The sequence below is a fragment of the Malus sylvestris genome, chromosome 14 (genome assembly GCF_916048215.2).
Source record: "Malus sylvestris chromosome 14, drMalSylv7.2, whole genome shotgun sequence".
Lineage (NCBI taxonomy): Eukaryota > Viridiplantae > Streptophyta > Magnoliopsida > Rosales > Rosaceae > Malus > Malus sylvestris.
The window spans coordinates 9,650,337-9,677,174 of record NC_062273.1 but is presented as its reverse complement, the minus strand read 5'-3'; the positions used below and the strand labels follow the sequence as shown (position 1 = coordinate 9,677,174).

The 26,838-nt window shown below is 39.8% G+C and overlaps 1 long non-coding RNA gene across 4 annotated transcripts; it reads right to left on the bottom strand.

Moving 5' to 3' along the window:
* Window positions 1-8,668: 8,668 nt before the first annotated feature.
* On the bottom strand, window positions 8,669-10,170 carry LOC126599506 (uncharacterized). Of its 4 annotated transcripts, XR_007615171.1 has the most exons (5): window positions 9,973-10,170; window positions 9,792-9,889; window positions 9,430-9,527; window positions 9,249-9,346; window positions 8,669-9,073 (listed from the first exon to the last, which is right to left on the bottom strand). It is a non-coding gene; the product is annotated as an uncharacterized LOC126599506 (long non-coding RNA). The 4 variants fall into 4 exon arrangements; XR_007615170.1 differs by lacking the exon at window positions 9,249-9,346 and having other exon boundaries at window positions 9,973-10,150; XR_007615172.1 differs by lacking the exons at window positions 8,669-9,073; window positions 9,249-9,346 and adding an exon at window positions 9,145-9,165 and having other exon boundaries at window positions 9,973-10,154.
* Between the last annotated feature and the right edge of the window lie 16,668 nt (window positions 10,171-26,838).

Genomic DNA, 26,838 nt, shown 5'->3' with positions numbered 1-26,838 from the left:
GGTTCTGAGTAGTAGATTCGCTTCTTCAAGGTCGAAGCTTGACCAAAGAATTCAGGCCGATGACCTCAGAAGCGAGGGGGCAATGTTTGGGCCCAAAATATTAGTTTGGGTCGAGTATAGAATCATTCTCGGTCCGAAAGGCCTTGCGACATAGGTGTTGTGGATCGTTCCGTATGTGGGCCTCCAAACCTAGGACGGCTAAGTCATGACATAGGATAAGTCGAGTCCTAGTGCAATAAGGTGTCTCGGCAGGACCAATAACCCGGAAGTGAATTCAGTTCAATAAAGGACTAGGTTCACAATCATAGTGAAAATAGGATTGGTCGAGTTAGTGTTTGATCATGAGAAGAAGTCCTAGTCCAAATAGGGTTTTAACTCGACCTTGAGGGTATCCGTTGCTATAAATAGAAGAAGCTGTGCATAGTTCAAGCCCCGCCAATTCAACACACAACTGCCCTGCACAAACTCTCTCAACAACTTTGAGATTTTTATTTTCTCTTTTCGCTGACACATCTTCCGTTGGCATCAACAGCACTGTGAAAGCAACCGGTGATATCTTAAGTCGACATAGATAGCTCTGTCATCGTAGAATCAGCCGGTCTCGCAGTATCTTCCGTTGGCATCAACAGCACTGCGGCGAGGACGGTTGGTTACTTATCCAAGTCTCGGTCGAGAAGGATTTTCGAATCCTTATTGATTGAGGTCATCTCCTTAGCCTTCTCGTTGAAGTGAGGTGTTACAGTTTATTGAGCACAGCGCATTGCACGCTGAGTTATTTTATGATTGGATATTCCCAAGTGGGATTTAGAGTTCGGCATTCAGACGGCCGAACCACGTTCACTATTAAGACTTATATTCGCTTTGAGTATTTGTACCCTTACACTTTGGTGTCGATTCGGCGAGAGTTTACTTTGATGAATAACATCACTGTGACCGAATCCGACGACGGCGATTTGTGAACTTCGTAAGAATAGTAACCTTGTCTTCAGGTTCGAGAGCCCAAGAGGTCGAGATGTGTTCCTTTCTCGGCCGCAATCGCAAGACGCAGAAGTCAACCGCGCACCCAACGCAACATCAACCAATTTACTCCTCGGTCGAGCTCGGCCGACGAGTTGGCACGCCCCGCATTCACCGAATGACGTAGTTAACTCATAGATTACTCGGCCTGCGCGCCACATAGGTTTGGTAGTTTTTAGGGTCAACAGATATAAAGAAAGTTATTGTTGATGATGTTTTTGCTTGTATGGTCGATGTAGATCTGGTAACCGACAATAAGGATTTTAAACCTAAAATTGTTGAAGAATGTTAAAATATAAATGATTGGCCAAACTTGGTGTTTGTACCATACTTGACCAATCCCGAAACTACCGAGCACCGGCCAACGCTATACTGTCAAGGACCCAGAAGAGTTCCCCTCCGACCAGGAGGCCAATCACTACTCGACACGTGTCAAGATTAGAAGCCAATCAGAGCGCAGCACGTGTCGACATCAAGAACCAATCACAACATGACACATGTCAATGTGACAAAGCTACAAGTTTTTCTATAAATAGGGGTCATTCCCCCACAATATTGGCTAATGCCATTTGTGTTAAAATCATTCACAAGAACTCACTAAATTGAGAGCTTGATCCTTTGTACTTGTGTAAGCCCTTCACTACTAATAAGAACTCCTCTACTCCGTGGACGTAGCCAATCTGGGTGAACCACGTACATCCTGTGTTTGCTTCTCTGTCTCTATTCATTTACGTACTTATCCTCACTAGTGACCGAAGCAACCAAGCGAAGGTCACAAAACCTGACACTTTCTGTTGTACCAAAGTCTTCGCTGATTTTGTGCATCAACATTTGGCGCCGTCTGTGGGGACGACACTTATTCCTACTCTCTTCAGCTGTGTCAAGCTGGTTTCTATCATTCGTACACTTTCTTTTGACCAGGCATCCCTCTCCAACATGGGAAGCGAAGGAAGCCATAGCACACAGAATGACACCCCCCTTGCACATAGTGCGAAGCAACGAAAGAAGGAAGGAAAACGAGTTCTTCTTCAAGCTAAAGTCGATGAGTTGGAAGCTCAGAACAACAAGATAGCAATGAGGAATGAGGTCCTCCAGGAACAATATGAGAAGCTCTTCGAGACACTCCACGAAGCTAGGCAAGCTCAGACACGCGAGCTTGCTGCCCCCGTGGAAGTCAACCATCAACTGGGTGCCCTCCAACATGAAGGGTCACATGCATTCGACATAGATATCCTTGATAGGGAACAGATTACCCCTCGACTTGATAATCAACATGAGGCTTCTCTTAACCCAGTTGCTTCGACCCGAACCATGAGAAGTGGAGGGAGACACCTCTTTGCTGAAGGGGCAGAAGGATCGAAAGCCGTCTTTCGCGATTGTCGGGATTTCCTGAAGCAACGTCGAGAGAATTCCATCCATATAAGCTCAAAGATCAATGACCCAAGGATTTCTGAGAGACTCGGTCCCCTGCCACGGCCCGAGCCGGCCACCAATTTGGGGAAGGGGCAACAAGTCCTAGAGAGACATGAGGGTACAGGGGACTCAGAGGTGTTCCGACAGACATACCCTGGAAGCCAGTACAACGAGTCCAGGGAAAAATCACATGCCCTTGATCAAACCTTCCTAATTCCAAGAGGAGATGGAGATTTACGAAAGAAAGCTCCAGTGGCACATAACTCCGCTCAGGACCCCCTTGTCCTACAACTTCTTGAGGAAGTAAACAAGTTGAAGGCTGAACGTCAGGCTGAAATACCTGACTGGAACCAACCCAGGCCTGGCCCTCTTACAAGGAGGATCATCAACACCCCCCTTCAAGCAAAGACAAAGCAAAAGCTTGGCTTGCAACTTTATACTGGAAAAGAGGACCCGATTGAGCACCTTAACCTCTTTGAGTCCACCATGGCATACCGGATGCACACCGACGAAGAGCGATGTCTTCTCTTCCCCTCCACCCTCTCTGGCGGAGCTCTAAATTGGTATTGTCGTCTTACACCTGAGACGGTAGACTCATTTGAGGAATTGAGGAAACTATTTTTTTCCCAACACATTTTCCAAACCGATCGCTTGCACTCTGCAGATGACCTGTACACTATCCGCCAGAAGCCAGACGAGTCATTACGTATGTATGCTGGCCGCTTCAGCCATGAATACTCCCGGTGTGCCGAGGCAGACGACAAGACTGCCCTCAAAGCCTTCACGGCAGGCCTACGTGATTGTTTCTTTAAATACATGATCAATGCCAATACTTGGAAGACTTACTCTGAGGTGATGGCGCAGGCTTATAACCATGCCTCCGCCGAGGCAAAGACATATCAGGAGAAACCCCCTACAACCATCCTTTATCAACAAGTGGGAGGTGGAAGCCAGACTCACCTAAATGAGAAGACCTCGACTTTCCAAACAGCAGTGGCACCTCTCCATGCCTTGCATAATGCTTCGCCGAATCAACAGACATATCAATTTCAAGGCAAGAGGAAGGATTTCCATCCTCACCATTCTCATTTCAGTAAAAAGAGTAAGGGACACTATCCCGATAACCAAGGGTATCGCCACAATAACGCTCGCCCCCAGGCAGTCAATGCAGTGGGTCAAACCCGCGTCAAGATACCCCCTACCCCAAGGTATGAGACATACACGCCCTTGAATGCCACATGCGCGGCCATTTACCCCAGCATAGCTCACCTGATACCAAAGCCAAAGCCGAGGCACCCAGATTACACGCCCCCGAATAACGCGGGCATGTTTTGTTGCTACCATGAGCATAACGGCCATGATAGCGAGAAATGTATCATCCTCCGTGATCGTATTGAAGCTTTGGCACGAGAAGGAAAAATTGATCAATTCCTCCTTCACCCTCAAAGGGATAACCGTAACCAACGCCAGGTGAATGTCATATATTCCATAAGCGGCGGCACACCCATATCTGAATCTTCCAATAGGGCCATGAAAAACAGTGAACGAATTCTGAGGCCTGGTCACCAAGTGTTTCACGTGGAAGACATCAGGGGAGGGAAGTATCAAAAGCCTAACTGGGATCCGATATGTTTCTACCCTGAGGAAGAAAGAGGCATCATCTACCCTCATAACGACCCATTGATCGTGGAGGCTCACATAGCCAACTTTGATGTTCGACGAATCCTCGTAGACACAGGGGCTTCGGTCAATATCATGTTTGCCGAAGCTTTCAGGGCACTCAGTGTAGCTGAACACTTGCTCGATCGCTCGATTTCTCCTCTGATAAGCTTCTCCGGTGATATCGTGCAACCCTTAGGGAGCATACATTTACCCTTTACTATTGGTACAGGCCCTTACACGGCTACCATTACCACTAACTTCCTAGTGGTTGACTGCCCAACGGCATACAATGTCATCTTTGGGCGCACAGGCATCAATGATCTCAAGGCTATGGTATCCACGCATATGCTGTTGATGAAATTTCCAACCCCCCATGGCAACGGCTACATCAGAGGAGATCAGCTTAGTGCACGATCATGTTACAACACTTCAGTTAAGCAACAACACTTGCCCGGACCCAAGGAAACCCTGTCTGTACATGACCAAGTCACAAAGACCAGCCTAGATGAAGCAAACTTGGATCTTCCTGATAGCAACAATCAACCCGATGATCCTCGAGATGACTCTTTCACCCAGCAAGCCCAACCTGCTGAAGAGTTGGAGAAGGTACCTATCTCAAGAGATTATCCAGATCGCATGGTGAAGATTGGCACCACATTGTCACCACCCATTCGGTTAGCATTGATATCTTTTTTGAAAGAGAACACTGAAGTCTTCGCCTGGTCATACGAGGACATGCCAGGCATCTCTCCCGATGTCATCTGTCATCGTTTGAGTATTGACCCCAAGATCAAGCCGGTGAGACAGAAGCGAAGATCTTATGACGCTGAACGATACGAGGCAATGAAAGCAGAAGTTGAAAAACTCAAAGGCATAGGCTTTGTCCGCGAAGTCAATTACCCGACATGGGTAGCAAATGTGGTCCTTGTTAAGAAAAATCCGACCAAAGAAAGTCTTTTGCTTCAAAAGGTCTTGTGGAGAATGTGTGTTGACTACACCGACCTAAACAAAGGGTGTCCGAAAGATAGCTTCCCTCTTCCTCTTATTGACAGACTTATAGACTCTACGGCCGGGTGTGAACTCCTGAGCTTCATGGATGCTTACTCAGGATACAACCAAATCCTCATGAACCCTTCGGATCAAGAACACACAGCCTTCACTACCGACAGAGGACTATACTGCTATAAAGTCATGCCTTTCGGCCTAAAGAATGCAGGAGCGACTTATCAGAGACTAGTCAACTCAATGTTCGCCGAGCAGATTGGGAAGAGCATGGAAGTTTACGTTGATGATATGTTAGTCAAGAGCAAACATGCTGACCAACACATCACCAACCTATCTGAAACTTTCACTATTTTGAAGAGGTATCGAATGAGGTTAAACCCCAACAAATGTGCCTTCGGCGTAAGCTCTGGCAAATTCTTAGGTTTCATGATTAGCCAACGAGGCATTGAAGCTAATCCCGAGAAGATCAAAGCAATCCTCGACATGAAGGAACCGGTAACTTCAAAGGACATCCAGAGCCTTACTGGCAAGGTGGCAGCCTTAACCAGGTTCATTTCTAAGGCCACAGACAAATGTGCTCCCTTTTTTAAAGCACTTAAGGGAAGTAGGAAGTACATTACATGGACTGATGAATGTGCCGAGGCATTCAAAAACCTCAAGGAGTACATGAGTAAAGCCCATCTACTCTCCAAGCCCGAGGTAGGAGACATTCTCATTATCTACCTATCGGTATTAGCTTCAGCCGTAAGTTCCGTTCTCATTCGAAAGGATGGGAATATTGAGCGACCTGTCGACTACGCTAGCAAAGCCTTACAAGATGCGGAGACACGGTACTCTAACATTGAGAAATTGGCTCTGGCATTGGTCATGTCTGCTTGAAAACTCCGCCCTTACTTCCAAGCGCACTCCATCATCGTGCTTACCAATTATCCTCTTCGACAGATACTCCAAAGTCCTGACACTTCAGGGCGAATGATCAAATGGGCAATAGCGTTGGGTGAGTTTGACATCTCCTACCAACCAAAGCCAGCTGAGAAGGGCCAAGCAGTGGCAGACTTCATTGCCGACGTCACATATCCGGTTGACATTGCTTCTACACCTGAAGCAGTAGCTTCATTACCATCGAAAGCTCAGAAGATAGAACCAACAACCCCAGCATGGAGTCTGTATGTTGATGGCTCATCCAACCAACAGGGCTGTGGAGCGGGACTAGTCTTGACTACGCCCGACAAAGTAGCAATGGAGTATGCTCTTCGTTTCAAATTCAAGGCATCAAACAATGAGGCCGAGTATGAAGCCCTTCTAGCAGGATTACGTTTGGCCAAACACCTCGGGGTTAAACAAATTGATATTTTCAGTGACTCCCAATTGGTGGTCAACCAGGTTACCAACAACTTTGATGCTAAGGACAGCTCCATGGCAGCATATCTTGCGCAAACACAACTTTTGCTCAAGCACTTCCACTACCAGATCACCCAAGTTCCTCGAGCGGCAAACAGTCATGCAGACGCCCTGGCTCGCCTCGCCTCGGCTGTGGAAGACAAGATTGGAAGAAAAATTCATGTCGAACTGTTGGCAACACCAAGCACCATGGCCGCAGAAGTATGCAACTTACAACAGGGGGATAGTTGGATCACCCCGATCTATAATTTCCTTGCTCATGGCATCCTCCCAAATGATAAAGTCCAGGCTAAGCAAATTCGATACAAGTCTACCCGCTACCTGATCATCAATGATCAACTCTATAAGCGAGGTTTTAGCCTACCATACTTAAGGTGTCTTACGCCTGCCGAGGCGGAAATCGTCCTTCGGGAAATACATGAGGGAGTCTGTGGAGATCATGCTGGATCTCGGTCCCTAGCACACAAGACTTTTCGCCAAGGATATTACTGGCCAACACTCCACCAGGATGCCATCAAAGTATCCCGCTCATGTGACAAATGTCAACGATATGCGGCTATTCCTCATTCCCCTCCAGAGCCTCTTACTCCTATGATCAGCCCTTGGCCCTTCGCCCAGTGGGGACTTGATTTGATCGGCCCAATGCCGGCAGGGAAGGGCAAAGTCTGTTACGCAGTCGTTGCAGTGGACTACTTCACAAAGTGGGTCGAAGTAGAACCCTTGGCAACCATTACTGAGGCAAAGATAGAAGACTTCGTGTGGAAGAACACTCTTTGTAGATTCGGCATTCCCAATGCTATAGTCACTGACAATGGGCGACAGTTTGACAACAAGAGGTTCAGGTTGTTCTGCTCTAAGTTCAACATCAACTTATGCTTTGCCTCTCCAGCTCATCCCCAGTCTAATGGACAAGTTGAGGCCATCAACAAAATAATCAAGCGCACTTTGAAAACCAGCTTGGACAAAGCTAAAGGCTGTTGGCCAGAATTTGTACCCCAAGTTCTTTGGTCATATCGCACTTCATATCGGACTTCAACAGGAGAAACTCCATTCTCACTTGCCTTTGGCACAGAGGCGGTTGTCCCTGTTGAGCTCGAGCAAGCAACATTCCGAGTCCAGAACTACATTCAAAGTGAAAATGACAAACAACTCACCCTTAACTTGGATTTAGTCGAGGAACACAGAAACCAAGCTTACTTGAGGAATGTCGCCTACAAGCAGCGCATCTCCAACTATTATGACTCTAGGGTCAAGCCTCGTTCTTTCAAAATAGGAGACTGGGTCTTAAAGAAAAGATTACTCTGCGACAGAGTCCCGAGTGAAGGCACACTTAGTCCAAACTGGGATGGACCGTATGAAGTCATTGGCATCAGTCGCCCTGGCTCTTACACACTTAGAAGCTCCGATGGCAAGACCCTTGGCCATCCATGGAACGCTGATCACTTGAAGTACTACTACAAATAGACTCACGATGTACAAGTGTTGAGCTATAGCCGTTCGGCATCCTATGTAATGAAGGCCATTTGGCAATGAATTCAATAAAGAGGTAATTTAGCCAACTCAGCCCTCACTCTTTTACATTCATAGCAAGCGATGCCGGAACCCTTCTCAATCAGAAAGCAATCCGTCTTCCACAGTCACTACAAAACAAGCAAATGAAGACCGTGTCAAGCGCCAAAAAAAAAAAAAAAAAAAAAAAACAGCTTCATCCAAAAAGCTTCACCCGAAAAGCTTCACCTCCAAAGCTTCACCCACAAAGCTTCACCTAAAAAGCTTCACCCAAAAAGCTTCACCCGAAAAGCTTCACCTCCAAAGCTTCACCCACAAAGCTTCACCTAAAAAGCTTCACCCACAAAGCTTCACCCAAAAAAAAACTTCACCCGAAAAGCTTCACTTAAAAAAGCTTCACCTACAAAGCTTCACCTAAAAAAGCTTCACCTAGAAAGCTCCCTCTACATACTTTCACCATCAAAGCTTCACCCAAAAAAAAACAAAGCTTCACCATCAAAGCTTCACCTAGAAAGCTTCAACACCAAAGCTTCACCTACAAAGCTTCAACACAAAACCTTGCTCCAAATAAACAAATTTTGTTCACAAAACCCAAGATGCCCTTGAACTTGTACAAAAACACTTGGGTAAACATAAACATTTTTTGTTTTACACCCACAAGGGCCCAAAATTTTCCTTCTTATTTATTCACTTATATATGTTCCCAAACATATTATAATAGATCCAACAACAAGCCAAAGTCCCAAGTTTCATAATGGACAAAAGTACAAGCAATTCATCAATAATGAAGGTGCTACAAAAATTGGAATTTGCCCCAAAATAGAAATCCAACCCAAGAGACTTTTTCTCTCTCTCCCTCTTCCGCCTCCTTTCATCTATCAAATTTCTGCAACCTCTGCTCTTCTCCAATGGAGCTGAATTTTAGACACCCTATAGTTCTTGAGCATATGAACAACTTTCAAGAAGGAACCATTTCTGTTTGAGCGACGGAAATTACAGTGTTGAAGCTCCAAACATGATAGTCGGCTTCTTGCAGATTTCGAAGCTGTTGTGATGTTTCGAAGATCTGGAAATATTTAACCGTTAGTTCATCCTGAATTTTTGATATGTTATGAAAGAGTCGATGAGGAACAACTTCAATGAAGAAAGCATACCGATCTGAACAAGAGAAAATGGAGTTTCGAAGCTCACAAAAAATCTGACGGGTTGACAGAAAAATAATAACCAGTCATTCATCATACCTGAATTTCTGGAGTTATACTGCTCCGAGGGATCTCAAATTTGGATATGTTGTAATTCACGAGCTGAGGAACAACTTCAATGAAGAAAGCATACCGATCTGAACAAGAGAAAATGGAGTTTTGAAGCTCACAACAAATCTGACGGGTTGACAGAAAAATAATAACCAGTCATTCATCATACCTGGATTTCTGGAGTTATACTGCTCCGAGGGATCTCAAATTTGGATATGTTGTATTTCACAAGCTGAGGAACAACTTCAATGAAGAAAGCATGCTGATCTGAGCAAGAGAAAATAGAGTTTCAAAGCTCACAACAAATCTGACGGGTTGACAGAAAAATAATAACCAGTCATTCATCATACCTGAATTTCTGGAGTTATACTGCTCCGAGGGATCTCAAATTTGGATATGTTGTAATTCACGAGCTGAGGAACAACTTCAATGAAGAAAGCATACCGATCTGAACAAGATAAAATGGAGTTTCGAAGCTCACAACAAATCTGACGGGTTGACAGAAAAATAATAACCAGTCATTCATCATACCTGGATTTCTGGAGTTATACTGCTCCGAGGGATCTCAAATTTGGATATGTTGTATTTCACAAGCTGAGGAACAACTTCAATGAAGAAAGCATGCTGATCTGAGCAAGAGAAAATAGAGTTTCAAAGCTCACAACAAATCTGACGGGTTGACAGACAAATGATAAACCGTCACTCATCATACCTGGATTTCTGGAGTTATACTGCTCCGAGGGACCTCAAATTTGGATATGTTGTAGTTCACAAGTTAACGAACAACTTCGATGAAGAACGTATGTTGATCTGAACAAGAGAAAATGGAGTTTCGAAGCTCACAACAAGTCTGACGGATTAACAGAACATTGATGAACAGTTACTCATCATACTTGAATATCTGAAGTTGTACTACTCCGATGGATCTCAAATTTGGATATGTTGTAGTTCACAAGATAAGGAAAAACTTTCATGAAGACGACTTTGCAATCTGAGCTATAGAGAAAGGTGTTATCTTGCATCCACTCAGGCTGATTAGTGGAAACGAAAAGCAATTCCACCAAAGAAAAGATGAAAAAGAGAGAAAAGCTACTAATTGCACTTGATCTTGTCTAGTCAATAGCATGCAGCATCAAACACACAAAAGTTGGAAATATTTTTAGATAAAGCATACACGAATGTGTGACATCGAAACAAGGATTCGTTACTTTGACAAATTAGTAACACGCGAGACACCTCATTCGGCAACTCTCTTCGCCTGAAGACTTGGGGGACTCCCACCATATGCTACTGCACCTTGATACTCGGCAGTCTCACAACCACTCAGTGACTTGGATTTTTCAAGTCTCCAACCAAGAAGTTTTCCTCACTCGGGAAATTAAGGGAACACTACCTCAAACTACATGCTTCACTCACAAAGCTTCAACAATACAGGTTTCAACAAAAGCAAAAATTCAAAGAACTTTATGAAGAAGGCTTTGGTGTATTTAACACAATATGTTGAAATGAAGCAAAGCTTATTTATTAATATTTTCGATAAGCCACAAATATGTACATATACATGAGTCAAAATAAACAAACAAAAGGGAGCCTTCACAAAGGTTGCTTAGGGGAAGTCTCAGCAGTCGGTAGAGCCCCAGAAAGAGAAAGCACCGGAGGGTGGTTATCCGGAGCCTCAGTACTTGACAAAACCCCAGAAGGAGGAGGCATTGGAGGTTCATCATTTGAAGCTTCATTACCAGGTACAACCCTAGAGGACGAAGGCAATAAATGCCTTTGGAACAAACCCACAAACCGCTGATGATCAAGTAAAACCTTACCATCAGATTCCTTCATCTGGTCAAGCTTCCTCTTCATGTTTGTAGCATAGTCATGGGCGAGCCGGTGCAACTACTTATTCTCATGCTTGAGCCCTCTAATCTCCTGTTTGAGACTCATCACTTCAGCAGCCAATGATTCAACTTGGCGGGTTCTAGCAAATAGGCGTTGGGCCATATTAGACACAGAACCTGCACACTGAACACTAAGAGCCAGAGAGTCCTTAACAGCCAACTCATCAGACCGTTTGGAAAGTAGTCTGTTATCTTTGGGAGTAAGAAGGTTCCTGGCCACCACTGCAGCGGTCATATCATTCTTCATCACAGAATCCCCAACGGTAAGAGGACCAGTAGGGGATATGAAGGATGGGCGCCATATGTTGTCTGGAGAAGGCGTGGCTGTCTCTTCTCCAAGGTTCAAGTCAAAACGACGGTAGGAGGGTCTAGACATTTTCAAATGTGTTGAAGAAGGAAGAGGTCAGACAAATCAAGATCTTAGAAGTGCAAGAAATGAGCTTCTACTGGTAGAGATTCAAGTGTGCTGTGGAACTTAATGCCAGCCTCTATAAAAATCTGCACTCGACGGAGCTTCAGAAATCGAAGAGGCGTTTGCTTTCTCAAAAGCTGGGCTGCTCAGAGACCACGAGGGCCGATCTCAGAAATCGAAGAGGCGTTTGCTTTCTCAAAAGCTGGGCTGCTCAGAGACCACGAGGGCCGATCTCAGAAATCGAAGAAGCACCTGCTTTTTCAGCCTCGTCAGCACCTGTCACATGCACAATCAACTTTGCGGAAATTACGGGCAATCTGTCGAAGATTTCTGGTGAAGTAGAAAGCACGTGAATCTTACTGTTCAATCACCGCTCTCCATATGCACCATCAACTCCTCGGGTACCACATATAACTTTGTCAAAGATCTCTGACAAAGTTTAGGCACGAGAATTTCGAAGTTCCAGCTACCCTACTATTACCCATAAGGGTAAAGGAACAGCACCACTGCTTGACAACTGGAAAGTCCCTATGTGTGTCGACCTCCGTGTTTTGCGGCAAGACAGGTTGGCAAGAACGTCCAACCTTTACTCACATTCGAGAAAAGACTCCCAACATAATTACTTTCTCAAAAACCGGAGTAGCACCGCTTTCCGAATCTCGAGAGTCAGATCCTCGACGGGATTGCTTGTTCGAAAACCGAAGAGGCACAACTCTCAGAACTTCGAGAGCCAGATTTCCTTAGATAAAGCTTGTCTGTAATCTTCACACGTAATATCAGCTTTCCAGATGCCACATACCACTTTTTCAAAGTGCTCTGACAAAATTAAAACACGTGAAGCTGGCAGCTCCCACTACATTGCTGTGACCAAGAAGGGTAAAGGAATAACATTACTACTTGTTATTGGGAAATCCCTATATACATTGACCTCCCTCCTCAACGGACAGGCAAACCTGCAAAAATGCTCAACCCTTTCTCGCATTCGAAAAGGCACCCTCAACATAACCTCTCGAAATACTCAGCTTTATTTCCCCCCGATAATACCTCAGCAAATAAGCCACACCAAGAACAAGAGTATCTCATATCATCAGGGTCGAAAGCAAGAGTATCCCATATCATGCTTTCTCCCTGTCTTTGTCTTTGTCCTTGTCCACACCTGCAGGACAAGGAGAAAGAGAGCAGTCAGTCGGAACCTGAAATCAAACCTCCAATTTGGAACTGACTGCCTGGAGCCTTTACCTGGTTGCTTACTTAGCATTGCTCTCGAGTACTCATCCTCAACTGCTGTCAAGGTCACGAATTCCACCGGCAAATACCTCATGACAGTTGATCAGATATTGGCTCTTTACACTGAAGCTGCCAAGCGGGGATGAGTCACTATGAAGGAATGTTCTGAAGGACCATTTAAATGCAAAGGTTGCACACCACTTCTGCCATGCAAAAGATTGAAGCAGAAGGTTCAACGGTGGGCTGAAACAGATCACTACAGCACGACACCTTTCCATACCACATTCATTATTCCGTCAACAGCAAAAGTATCCCATATCATCAAGGTCGAACGTACTCTAGATTTGATGGACTTGTTTTGACCCTCAAATTTTTTAGTTGGCCTTATACTCTGAAGGGCACCAGAAAACCCTCCAGCACAGTTCAAGAATAAGCCTGTGGAAAGTTACTTCTTCAAAAGCAAAAGTATCTCATATCATCTCTTATCCATTTGCTTCTCCTTATCCTGACAGTTGAATGAGAGACAAGGAGAAGAAGAACAATCAACCGGAAGCCGAAGTCAAATCTCTGATCCTGGGTTGCTTACTTGGAAGTTTGACTGCTTACCTTGTCTGTCACCTCTTTCGGCAGATCTCCTAGCTCGGCGACTTGGGGGACTCCTACTATAGGGTTTGTATCACACTTGACTAAGCCCGAAACTACAACTAAGCTTCAAGTGAAATTGATACATTACCTTGTGCGTCAACATCAGCTAAATACACCATTCCCGGATGGAGGAAAGGTACTTCCAGAGAAGGGCAGATGAAGATCAGACCACACTTCGGTACTTAGAAGTTTCGTGATTACTCAAGGGATTGGATCTTGCAAGTCCCCAACCGAGGAGTTTCCCTCACTCGGGAACTTAGGGGAGCACTGTTTGTACCATACTTGACCAATCCCGAAACTACCGAGCACCGGCCAACGCTATACTGTCAAGGACCCAGAAGAGTTCCCCTCCGACCAGGAGGCCAATCACTACTCGACACGTGTCAAGATTAGAAGCCAATCAGAGCGCAGCACGTGTCGACATCAAGAACCAATCACAACATGACACATGTCAATGTGACAAAGCTACAAGTTTTTCTATAAATAGGTGTCATTCCCCCACAATATTGGCTAATGCCATTTGTGTTAAAATCATTCACAAGAACTCACTAAATTGAGAGCTTGATCCTTTGTACTTGTGTAAGCCCTTCACTACTAATAAGAACTCCTCTACTCCGTGGACGTAGCCAATCTGGGTGAACCACGTACATCCTGTGTTTGCTTCTCTGTCTCTATTCATTTACGTACTTATCCTCACTAGTGACCGAAGCAACCAAGCGAAGGTCACAAAACCTGACACTTTCTGTTGTACCAAAGTCTTCGCTGATTTTGTGCATCAACACTTGGAAAAAAAAAATTCAGGAAAAACTAAATGTCTTTGGAAAATGAAATGTATTAAGAGCAATAGTTTGAACATTGAAAATAATGAAGTTTGTTGGATACACACACACACACATATACACCAAATTGGTCAGAACTAATGGTGATAATAATCATGAGGACAATTATACCAAAGACAATGATGATCATAATTGAATGAACTGTTAATTTAGTTATTGGAAATTTGATGTGGAGGATAACCAGGATTAAATATGCTATGAAACCAACTGTTATAAACAAATAGAAAGAATTGAACAAATGATTGGTATGTGTTTACATTGAATTTGAGATATTCGTTAAATTGACTGTGAATAAGGATTTTATGCCATTCAAAATCAGTTGTTATGAAAATATTCTTCATAGTGAAAATAATGAATTCAAAATAATGATGCAAATATAATTTGAAAATAAGTTTTATTGCAAAACTTACAATGGAACTTACAATTGATTCTGACGGTTGAGTCAGCAAATAAAAAAATGACTGATGAAAAGGATATTAGTGCATGCAGGCATTCTTGACATTTGAAAATCAAAAGTGTTTACAATTTTGATTTCTTTGGATATATAGTGTGAACTCATAAATTTTTTACTGAGAGAAAGTAAAAATTGAGCTTGGTTTCTTCTTCTCCGGAGACATCTTCTTAAAGACTTGGAAAAGAGACTTGGATGATTGATTACTTTACTGTGGAAGCAAGGGATGGATGGTGACTTGCTTTTACTGTTGATGAATAGTGGTATTGTTGGAATAATTGCTACTTTTACAATGGAATGTGCAGGTGACTGAGTGATTCCTTACTTTGTCGGAATTATTGATAGAACTGTATATGAAAACTTCACATGGTGACTTTGGCTTCTTATAATGACTTTGAAAAGATGGCAATTATCATGATGACTTGACTTGATGACTTTAATTTTCACATGGTGATTAACTGTGTTCACATGGCTTTATGCAAATAGGTATTGGGAGTCCTGGTAGTCGGCCCACTTGGCTGATTGTGTTTTTTGGCTTGCTGAGTTGGCTGGTTTATATGAGGATGCGTCTGAAGATTCGGAGTCTACAACTTCTTATTCTTCTTCAGTATGGAGTATCGCTACTTTTGCAAGTAATTGTTGAGCTAGGTCTTTGAGTTGGGTGGCTTTTTCTTTGCTTTTTAAGCTAGTTGACTTGGATGACTTGGCTATTCCTTTAAGTGATGATGATGGACTAATGTCCAATAATGACTGTTCCAGGATGGCTGGCAGGGATGGTTGTGCTAGTTGTGCCGGAATTTATGGAGTAATGAGAAATTCTATGAGGACCTAACTGATGATTGAATTTATCCCACCACTTGATTGATCTGATTCTATTGACTTCACCAGTTTCGACTTCATAATTCCACTTCATGATCCATGGGACTTTGTATTTAGCCATGAAAAATGGGAAAAGTGTAATTCTGTAGTTGAATTGGCTTCTGTCAAATTTGTGCTGGAAACTGGCAGAGATGACCTGCATAAGCTATTCTGGTAGGAGACTAGTTATTGGGCGTGAATTGACCACCATATAGGGAACCATGCAGGAAATTTTTATCTAAAACTCTTGTCAAAATTAATGAAACATGAATGACTAAAATCTTCTGTTTGGTGGAGAAAGATGTTAGTCCATGCATCAATGTAATCAAAGTAATTGTAATGGTTATTGGGAATGTGGACATATTGGGTATGAAGAGGTTTGGTTTTGTAAAGGGGGATTCCCCAATCTGATTCGGTTAAAATTTTTCCAATGTACAGAGAATGGTAGAGGATTTGGTTTTCATGGGTTTGCTGTAGAGAGGTTTGATTGAAATGGACCCGGTTTCATTGAGGATGACTTGATAGTATTTCAATGTTTTATGTGGTGCTATAGGATGATAATGGAAATTGGGTGGAAAAACTGTTGTGGCTAATTTTTCTGGTGCTTGTTCTTGATTGAGAATGAAAGGAATACTAAAAAGATATTCATTGGGGTTTTTCTTGACGTATGGTGATGTTTTTATATTACTAACTGGTTAGGATGATGATGATTGATATGTTGGTTTCCAAGGACAATGATGATCATAATTGAATGACCTGTTAATTGAGTTATTGGAAATTTGATGTGGTGGATAACCAAGACGAAATATGCCACGAAACCAATTGTTATAAACAAATAGAAAAAATTGAACAAATGATTGGTTTGTGTTTACCTTGAATTTGAGATATTTAATGAATTGACCATGAGTAAGGATTTTATGCCATTCAAAATCAGTTGATATGAAAATATTCTTTATAATGAAAATAATGAATTCAAAATAATGATGCAAATATAATTTGAAAATAAGTTTTATTGCAAAACTTACACTGGAACTTACAATTGATTTACTGACGATTGAATCAGCAAATAGGTGCACGCAGGCATCCTTGACATTTGAAAATTAAAAGTGTTTACAATTTTAATTTCTTTGAGTATAGTGTGAACTCAAAGAATTTTTGACTAAGAGAATGTAAAAATTGAGCTTAGTTTCTTCTTCTCTGGAGACATTTTCTTAAAGACTTGGAAAAGAGACTTGAATGATTGATTGCTTTACTGTGGAACACGGGACGCATGGTAACTTGCTTTTACTGTTGGTGAACAGTGGTCTTGTTGGAATAATTGCTACTTTTATTGTGGAATGTGTAGATGACTGAGTGATTCCTTGCTTTGTCGAAATTATTGATGGAACTTTGTCTGAAAACTTCACACGGTGACTTTGGCTTCACATGGTGATTTTGAAAAGATGGCAATTGTCATGATGACTTTTATTTTCACATGGTGATTAATTGTGTTCACATGGCTTTATGCAAAAAGGTCTTGGGAATCCTGAAAGTCAACCTACTTCGCTAATTGTGTTTTTTGGCTTGTTGAGTTGACTGGTTACTACGAGGATTCGTCTAAAGATTCGAAGTCTGCGACTTCTTCTTCTTCAGTATGGAGCATTGCTGCTTCTGCAAGTAATTGTTAAGTTAGGTCTTTGAGTTGGGTGGCTTTTTCCTTGCTTTTTGAGCTAGTTGACTTGGATGACTTGGCTGTTTGAGTGATGATGATGGATTAATGTCTGATAATGATTATTCCAGGATGGCTGGCAGGGATGGTTGTGCTGGCTGTGTTGGAATTGATGGAGTAATGGGAAATTTTGTGAGGACGTGACTGATGGTCTTTTGATGGTTGAATTTATCCCACCACTTGACTGATTTAATTCTATTGACTTCTCCAGTTTCGACTTCATAATTCCACTTCATGATCCACGAGTCTTTGTATTTGGCCATGAAAATTGGGAGAAGTGTAATTCTGTAGTTGAATCGGCTTCTGTCGAATTTGTGTTGGAAACTAGCATAGAGGACCTGCATAACCTCTTCTGGTAGGAGAATGGTTGTTGGGCCTTGAATTGACCACCATAAAATAGGATGCAATGATACTTGTTGTAAAAAGATTTCAGTCCTTAATAAACAAGAAGAACAAGAAGATATTCTTATTGAGTTAATCAGCAAAGTAGATGACCCCGAATTAAAGTCATTTTATTTAAATAAACTTAAGAAGTTAGTCTCTCCTGAAGAAACCAGTACTAGACAACCCCAGGTGGCCCAAAAAATATGTCTTAGCACAACCCTGGAAAGGTTTAACAAGGCTAAGAAAGAAATTACAGTCAAAGATCTACAAAGAGAAGTCAACAAAATTAAGGAAGAAATTAAGTCCTTAAAATAAGAAAACATAGAAATTCGCTCACATCTCAATAGTATACAAACACAAGCACTCTTTAGCAATAATGATGAAGAACACAATAGTTCTTCCTCAGACCAAGAATTAGAATCCAAGTCCATAGAAAATCCAACAGAAAACCTAGTTTTAGGATTACTACACAAAATTAGGATCCATAAATGGTATTCTAAAATAAAAATAATAATTAAAGACTTCCAGTTAGAAACAATTGCCTTAATTGACTCACGTGCGGATTTGAATTGTATTCAAGAAGGTTTAATTCCCACTAAGTATTTTCATAAATCAACAGAAATTCTTAATGCAGCAAACTAGTCAACAATGCAGTTAAAATATGAAATCCCAAAAGCTCATGTTTGTCAAAACAATGTTTGTTTTAAAACCCCATTTGTTTTGATTAAAAACATTTCAAACCCAGTTATTTTATGTCTCTCTTTCATAGCTCTTTTATATCCTTTCAAAGTACACCATAATCTCATAACCATAAAAATGCTAGGTCAAAAAATCATATTTGAGTTCCGCACGGAAACAGATCTTAAAAAATTAAGATAATTACAAAAAAAATAGTATCTCGAAAACCATCAATCTAGTCACCAAAAAATCACAACAAATTAATTTCTTAAGAGAAGAAATTAATTACAAAAGAATCGAAGAACAATTAACAAACAAATCTTTGTTACAAACCATTGACAACTTTCAAAAGAAACTTGTTAATGAAATTTGTTTTGACATTCCTAATGCTTTCTGGCATAGAAAACAACACATTGTTAAACTTCCTTGAAATAAGGAATTTAATGAAACAAAAATTTCAACAAAAGCCAGACTAATTCAAATGAGTCAAGAAGTTATGAAATTCTGCAAAACAGAAATCCAAGAACTTCTCAATAAAGGAATCATTAGGAAAAGCAAATCAACCTGCTCTTGTCCTGCTTTCTATGTTCAAAGAGGAACGCCTAGGTTAGTCATTAATTACAAACCTCTTAATGAAATCTTAGAATGGATACGATATCTAATTCCTAACAAAAGAGACTTAGTCAAGCTGTAATCTTCTCAAAATTCAACATAAAGTCTGGATTTTGGCAGATTCAAATTCATGAGGATGACAAATACAAAATTGCATTTGTCACTCCTTTCGACCATTATGAATGGAATGTAATGTCATTCGGTCTTAAGAATGCACCTAGTGAGTTTCAGAATATCATGAATGAAATATTTAATCAATACAGTCATTTCTCAATTGTTTACATTGATGATGTTCTCATTTATTCCAAATCGATATATGAGCATTGGAAACATTGCAATATGTTTGTTAGGATAATTAAGTCAATTGGATTTGTTGTCTCAACAACTAAAATTAAGTTATTCCAAATCAAAATTAGGTTTTTAGGATACAATATCCACCAGTCAACCATTCAACCAATAGATAGAGTAATTCAGTTTACAGATAAGTTCCCAGATGAAATCACGAACAAAACCCAATTATAGAGATTTCTAGGATCTTTAAATTATGTTGCAGAATTTTATCCTCATCTTAGGCAACAATGCAAACCTTTGTTTGATCGTCTAAAAGAAAATCCTTCACCATGGTCAAATACTCATACTTCCATAGTCAAAGAGATCAAATCACATGTTAAGACATTGCCCTGTCTTGGCATTCGAACCCCCAATTCATTCAAAATTGTTGAAACTGATGCCTTTGAAATTGGTTATGGAGGTATTCTCAAACAGTCAATTTCTTTCGGATCTCCTAAACAAATTGTTCATTTCCATTTAGGAGTATGGAATCCAGCACAAAGTAATTATAGTACTACTAAGAAAGCAATATTATCTATAGTATTATGCATTAGCAAATTTCAAGATAATTTATTAAATCAAAAGTTTTTAGTCAGAGTTGAATGCAAATCCGCAAAACATGTTTTACAAAAAGATGTTCAAAACATTTCATCAAAATAGATTTTTGCACGATGACAAGCTATATTCAGTATTTTTTATTTTGAAATCGAATACATCAAAGTTAGTCAAAATTGCATCCCCGATTTCCTAACTAGAGAATTTATGTAGTGGAAGAATGCCAGCAAAAAGACCTGATCAGATGAGGCTTCCAGCCACTCTACCACCACCACTAGTAAAACAGGAATCAAGCCCAGATTCTTCATCGGCCTTAGCCATTACCAACCGTTTCACTCCCTTAGGTTCCACAATAGGAACTTTAAGCCAAATTACCAATCACCACGTCCCAATTACCAAACGACATTAGTTAGTCAATATGATCCTTATTTAACCCCAACATAACAATCATCATCATCCCAACCAATCAGGTATACCAAAACATCACCATACGTCAAGAAGAACCCCAGTGAAAATCTTTTCAGTATCATTTTCAATCTCAATCAAGAACAAGCATAAGAAAAATGTCAAAACAGTCTTTCCACCTAATTTTCATTATCATCCTACAACACCACATAAAACACTGAAATACTATCAAGCCATACTCAGTGAAATTGAGTCCATTTCAATCAAACCTCTCTATAACAAAACCCATGAAAACAAAATCATCTACCATTCTCTTTACATTGGAAGGTTTTTAACCAAATCAGATTGGGGAATCCCCCTTTACATAACCAAACCTCTTCATACCCAATATGTCCACATTCCCAATAACCATTACAATTACTTTGATTATATTGATGCATGGACTAACATCTTTCTCCATCAAACAGAAGATTTTAGTCATTCATGGTTCATTAATTTTGACAAGAGTTTCATATTGAATTTTCTTGCATGGTTTCCAAAATGGTGGTCAATCCATGGCCCAACAGCCAGTCTCTTACCAGAAGAACTTATGTAGGTCCTTTCCACCAATTTCCAGTAGAAATTTGACAGAAGTCGATTCAACTACAGAATTACACTTCTTCCAATATTCATGGCTAAGTACAAAGTCCTATGGATCATGAAGTGGAATTATGAAGTTGAAACAAATGAAGTATACAGAGTCAGATCAGTTAAGTAGTGGGATAAATTCAACCATCAGAAAACTATCAGTCAAGTCCTCACAAAATTTCCCATTACTCTATCTCCAGTAATTCAGGCACAGACAGGATAACCATTTCTGCCAGCCATCCTGGAACAGTCATTATCGGACATTAGTCCATCATCATCACTCAAAGGAACATCCAAGTCAACTAGCTCAAAAAGCAAAGAAAAAGCCACCCAACTCAAAAACCTAACTCAACAAGTACTTGCAGAAGCAGCAATGCTCCATACTGAAGAAGAAGAAGCTACAGACTCTGAATTTTTAGACGCATCCTCACAGCAACCAGCCAACTCAACAAACCAAAAAACACAATCAGCCAAGTGGGTCGATTATCAGAATTCCTAAGACCATTTTGTATAAAGCCATGTGAACACAATTAATCACCATGTGAAAATTAAAGTCATCATGACAATTGTCATCTTTCAAAATCACCATGTAAAGCCAAAGTCACCATTGAAGTTTTCAGACAAAGTTCAATAATTCCAACTAAGCAAGGAATCACTCAGTCATATGCACATTCCACAATAAAAGTAGCAATTATTCCAACAAGACCACTATTCACCAACAGTAAACACAAGTCACCATCCATCCCGTGCTTCCACAGTAAAACAATCAATCAAGGCAAGTCACCATCCATCCCATGCTTCCACAGTAAAGCAATCAATCATCCAAGTCTCTTTTCCAAGTCTTTAAGGAGATGTCTCCAGAGAAGAAGAAACCAAGCTCAATTTTTACATTCTTTCAGTTAAAAATTTCATTGAGTTCACACTATACCCAAAGAAATAAAAAATGTAAACACTTTTAATTTTCAAATGTAAAGGATGTCTGGGTGCACCAATATCCTTTTCATCAGTCATTTTCTTATTTGCTGACTCAATCGTCAGTAAATCAATTGTAAGTTCCAGTGTAAGTTTTGCAATAAAACTTATTTTCAAATTATATTTGTATTATTATTTTGATTTCATTATGAAGAATATTTTCATAACAATTGATTTTGAATGACATAAAATCCTTACTCAAAGTCAATTCATAGAATATCTCAAATTCAAGGTAAACACAGACCTGAGATTGATTATAAAGAAATATATTCTCCTACGAGGGGTGCAATATTACAATGATAATGTGTAATATATTGCAGAAATATACCAATTATTTATATGAACAAATATATCAAATCAAATGTATAATCACTATCGAACTTATGAAATTTAAATTGGAAAAAGGAATAAGAAAATCTGGCCTGTGAACCAAAGAAAGGTGCAATGTCGCTGCCCTAAAGCTATAGACACCTCCCTACGTGCAGGTTATGGCGGTGCCTACAACTCCAAGATACAACCCAAAGCCTCACAGGATGTCTGATCCGATATGCACGCCAACAGCAGACGGGATTGCTAAGTAGTGATCAATTGCCCAAGAATTATGAAGTAGGAACGCAAATAGACTGACAGAGATGTGAGAATTGAGGGAGACAAAAAAATTTAGTGTATATTGTTTTCTGTCTGAGGTTTTATATTTAAAGAACTTCTCATACCCTTTTGAAAAGGAATATGACTTTTCAAATAAAACACAACTCTTAAATATTATAAATAAAATAAAATAATAATAAGTTTTGAATCTTTAAAATAATTAAAATAACCAACAATCCCCAACAAGATTCAAAACTTTATGAGGAATAAAATAGACACAATTGAAGAAACGGAAGTTTGGGCAATTTGTATACCATGCAATGGGTGTAAGTGTCTTTTGGACTTGAACCTATACTTAGTATTCATAGTTTTCATCTGAAGGAATCATAGTGAAGTACGTCTTGAACTAGATTCCTTTAATTCAGATTACAACATATGACACACATAGTATTGATCAAAAACTTAGCGCGAGTTAGCACTATTAATGGCCATGCGCTTAATCTTGATTCTCATAAGTGTTTTCAGAGAACAACCCAATTCTCACAGTCGCGGCCTCACGACTACTCTCACTTAGGTGAGTCCTCCAAGAGTACATGTGACATGTACTCTGCGGGAGATTGCCTGCCTTAGAACTCATTCAAGACAATGTCTTTCATTAACATCACATATCATCAGAACAAATGTCATAGGGATGAGCAGGGGATTTTATTTCAAATCTCTTATTTTAGAGTGCTGGAATATAAGTCACGCATTGTGGATTGTTTCTACCCATTGAACCTTCTTCATGGGATCTCCAATCACAAAGGTTAGGTCTCTTCCCTAGGTGACTTCCTTATGGGTTTAAACTCATCCCCCTCGACAAATCTAGGACTCAATTTCTAGATAGACCTTTGGTCAGTTGATCGACAATGTTCTTTTCCGACTTCACATAGTCCAAAGAAACAACTTCTTTATTTAATAAGCTTCTCACAGATTTGTATCTAACATTAATATGTCTATTTAATTTCTTATTTGTATGTGTCTGTCTCACTAAATCTATCACAGCCTTATTATCACAATGTATGGAGATGACAGGTATAGGCTTGCTCACTAATGGAATATCAAGCAAAACATTCTTAATCCATTCAGCCTCTATACATGCAGTATCAAGAGCTATGAGTTTAGATTCCATTGTACTTCTAGAAATTATTGTTTGTTTCTTAGATCCCCAAGATACAGCTGCTCCTCCCAATAAAAATACATAACTTGAAGTAGATTTCACTTCGGAGCTATCAGTGATCCAATTTGCATCACTATACCCTTCTACTACATAAGGAATAGTTTATAGAATAATCTATAGTTCCTCTTAGATACTTAAATACTCGCATTAAAGCATTCCAGTGTCTTCACTTGGATTATGAGTGTATCTACTTAGCCTTCCAACCGCATAAGCTATATCATGTCTAGTTTTATTTGCTATATACATCAAAGACCCAATCATTTAAGAATACTGGAGTTGACACACGGGTTCACCGCTATTTTTAAGTAAGCACACACTTGGTTCATATGGTGTCGAGACAGGATTGCAATTGAAAAAATTGAACTTCTTAAGTATTTTCTCAATTGAACTAGCTTGGTTTATAATAAAACCTGCTTGTGTTCTTTCTACTTTCATTCCCAAAATAATATTGGCTTCTCCTAGATCCTTCATATCAAATCTCTTTGATAAATAAGACTTTACATCTTTCACAATTTCCAGACTTGTTCTGAATAATAATATATCATCAACGTATAGACATAAAATAACACACTGTCCATTGTATTCCTTATAGTAGACACATTTTTCATGCTCATTAATTTCAAAATCATATTCTAAAATGACTTTATCAAACTTCTCATGCCATTGCTTAGGAGCTTGCTTGAGTCCATATAACGATTTAACCAACTTACACACTTTATGTTCTTGGCCTTTCACTATAAATCCTTCGGGATGCTCCATGTAAATTTCTTCATCTAAGTCTCCATTCAAAAATGTTGTTTTAACATCCATTTGATGAACTACTAAACTGTGTATAGAAGCTAACACTATAAGAAGGATCCTAATTGTGGTAATCCTAGACACAGGAGAGTAAGTGTCAAAATAATCAATTCCTTTCTTTTGAGTGAATCCCTTGGCTACTAGCCTAGCTTTGTACTTGTTTATACTTCCATTAGGCATCAGTTTCTTCCTAAATACCCACTTACAACCAATTGGTGCAGTACCGAGTGGTAAATCTGTTAACTCCCAAGTGTTGTTTTGTAAAATAGACTCAACTTCACTATTTATAGCTTCTTTCCAAAATAGAGCATCGACAGAGATCATGGCTTCCTTATATGTTGTTGGATCACCTTCAATTAGAAACGTATAAAAATCATCACCAAAGTTCTTCTCCACTCTAGGTCTCCTACTCCTTCTAAGTTCAGCTAAAGGTTCTTCTTCATTTGAAACTTGATGGCTAATACTTGTGGAGGCTTTGTCAGTACTAGTGCATGATCTATCTACCACTTGCTTTTGCATTCTAGTCTTGAAAGGAAATATGTCTTCAAAATATGTTGCATCCCTAGACTCTAATATAGTGTTATTCGAAATTTCATTTATTTCAGAGTTGATGACTAGAAATCTATTGACACTACTATTATGAGCATAACCTAAGAAAATAGTATCCACGGTTTTAGGTCCTATCTTCTTTCTCTTAGGTTCTGGGATTGCAACTTTAGCCAAACACCCCCACACTTTCAAGACTTGGAGATTTGGTGTTCTCTTTTTTCCAAATTTCATATGGAGTAGTAGTGTTGTCTTTAATAATTACTTTATTTAATATAAAACATGCAGTCAAAATTGCTTCCCCCCACAAATTTTCCGGTAATCCAAAACTCAAAAGCATTGTATTCACCATGTCCAATAAGGTCATATTCTTCATTTCTGCAACTCCATTTGATTGTGGAGAATAAGGTGCTGATACTTCATGTATAATACCATGCTCTTCACAAAAAACACTAAGATCGGTAAGAGTGTACTCACCACCTCTATCAGACCTTAGTCTCTTTATCCTTTTCTCTAATTGATTTTCCACTTCTGTCTTATAAATTTTGAATTTACCAAAGACTTCATCCTTGGTCTTTATTAAATAAATATAACAATACTTCGAACAATCATCTATAAATGTGACAAAATACTTATTACCAGCTCTAGTAGGTAACCTGTTTGAGTCACAAACATCACTATGTATAAGCTCTAAAATTTGGGTATTTCTTTCGACGGACTTAAAAGGTTTCTTGGGTTGTTTTACTTGTGCACAAATTTCACACTTATGCTTGTGATTCATGTTTGACTTTGGGACTAGATCCAAATCTATCATTTTCTTAATTTTGAACAAGTTTACATGTCCCAAATGTCCATGCCAAACATTACTAGATTCAACATTAAGAACTTTTGGAATATTATTGCACTCTGAAGAAACACTTAACTTAAATAATCCTTCACTGATAAAACCTTTTCCAATAAATACATTATTCTTGGTTATTACAACCATATTTGATTCCATTACAACTTTGTAGCCTTGCTTTACTAAGCATGATCCACTAATTAAATTTCTTCTAATATCAGGTACATGTCGCACGTCCTTCAAAGTTAAGACCTTTCCAGATGTCATCTTTAGTTCAATGCCTCCAATTCCAAGCACTTGCGACATTGAGTCATTTCCTGAAGTTATACGTCATCCACCTGATTTCTGATAGGTTTTAAAAAATTCATGATCAAAACAGACAAGTACGTTAGCTCCAGAATCTACCCACCAATCCTTATTTTCATAAGTAAAATTGACAAAGGAATTATACTTAAAATGTGTTTGAGAAGATTGTTGCTCCATCAGCATATTCACTTGGGATTTTGGACCATTATGATTTGACTTATACTTGTTCTTCTCACTCTTCTTGTAGAAGAAATCCTTAGCCTTATGATTGGTTCTTCCGCAAATGAAGCAAACCCCCTTCTCTCTCCCTTGATCCTTAGTCTTGTGAAAGTTTTTATTTTGGTTGGGTGATTTGAATTTAAAATTTGTTCTTCTAGGTTTGAAATTCCTCTTATTATTTATGGTGAACTTGGTTTTGTTTTTTCCATATTTGTTGGTGTCATTCTCAACTAAGTTCACAGTTGTTTGTCTTTCGGTTTCCTTCTTTTGGCTTTATGCTTCTCTTCGATCCCAATTGAATTTATGACTTGAACCAAAGTAAATTCTCCTTGTTTATGCCTTAAGGTTCTAGCAAAGTCATTCCAAAATTGAGGCAATTTATCAATAAGGCAGGAGACTTTAAAGTCCTCACTAAACTTCGTTCCTGTTTTTTCAACACCTCTTAATAGCTCTTGATACTCATGTA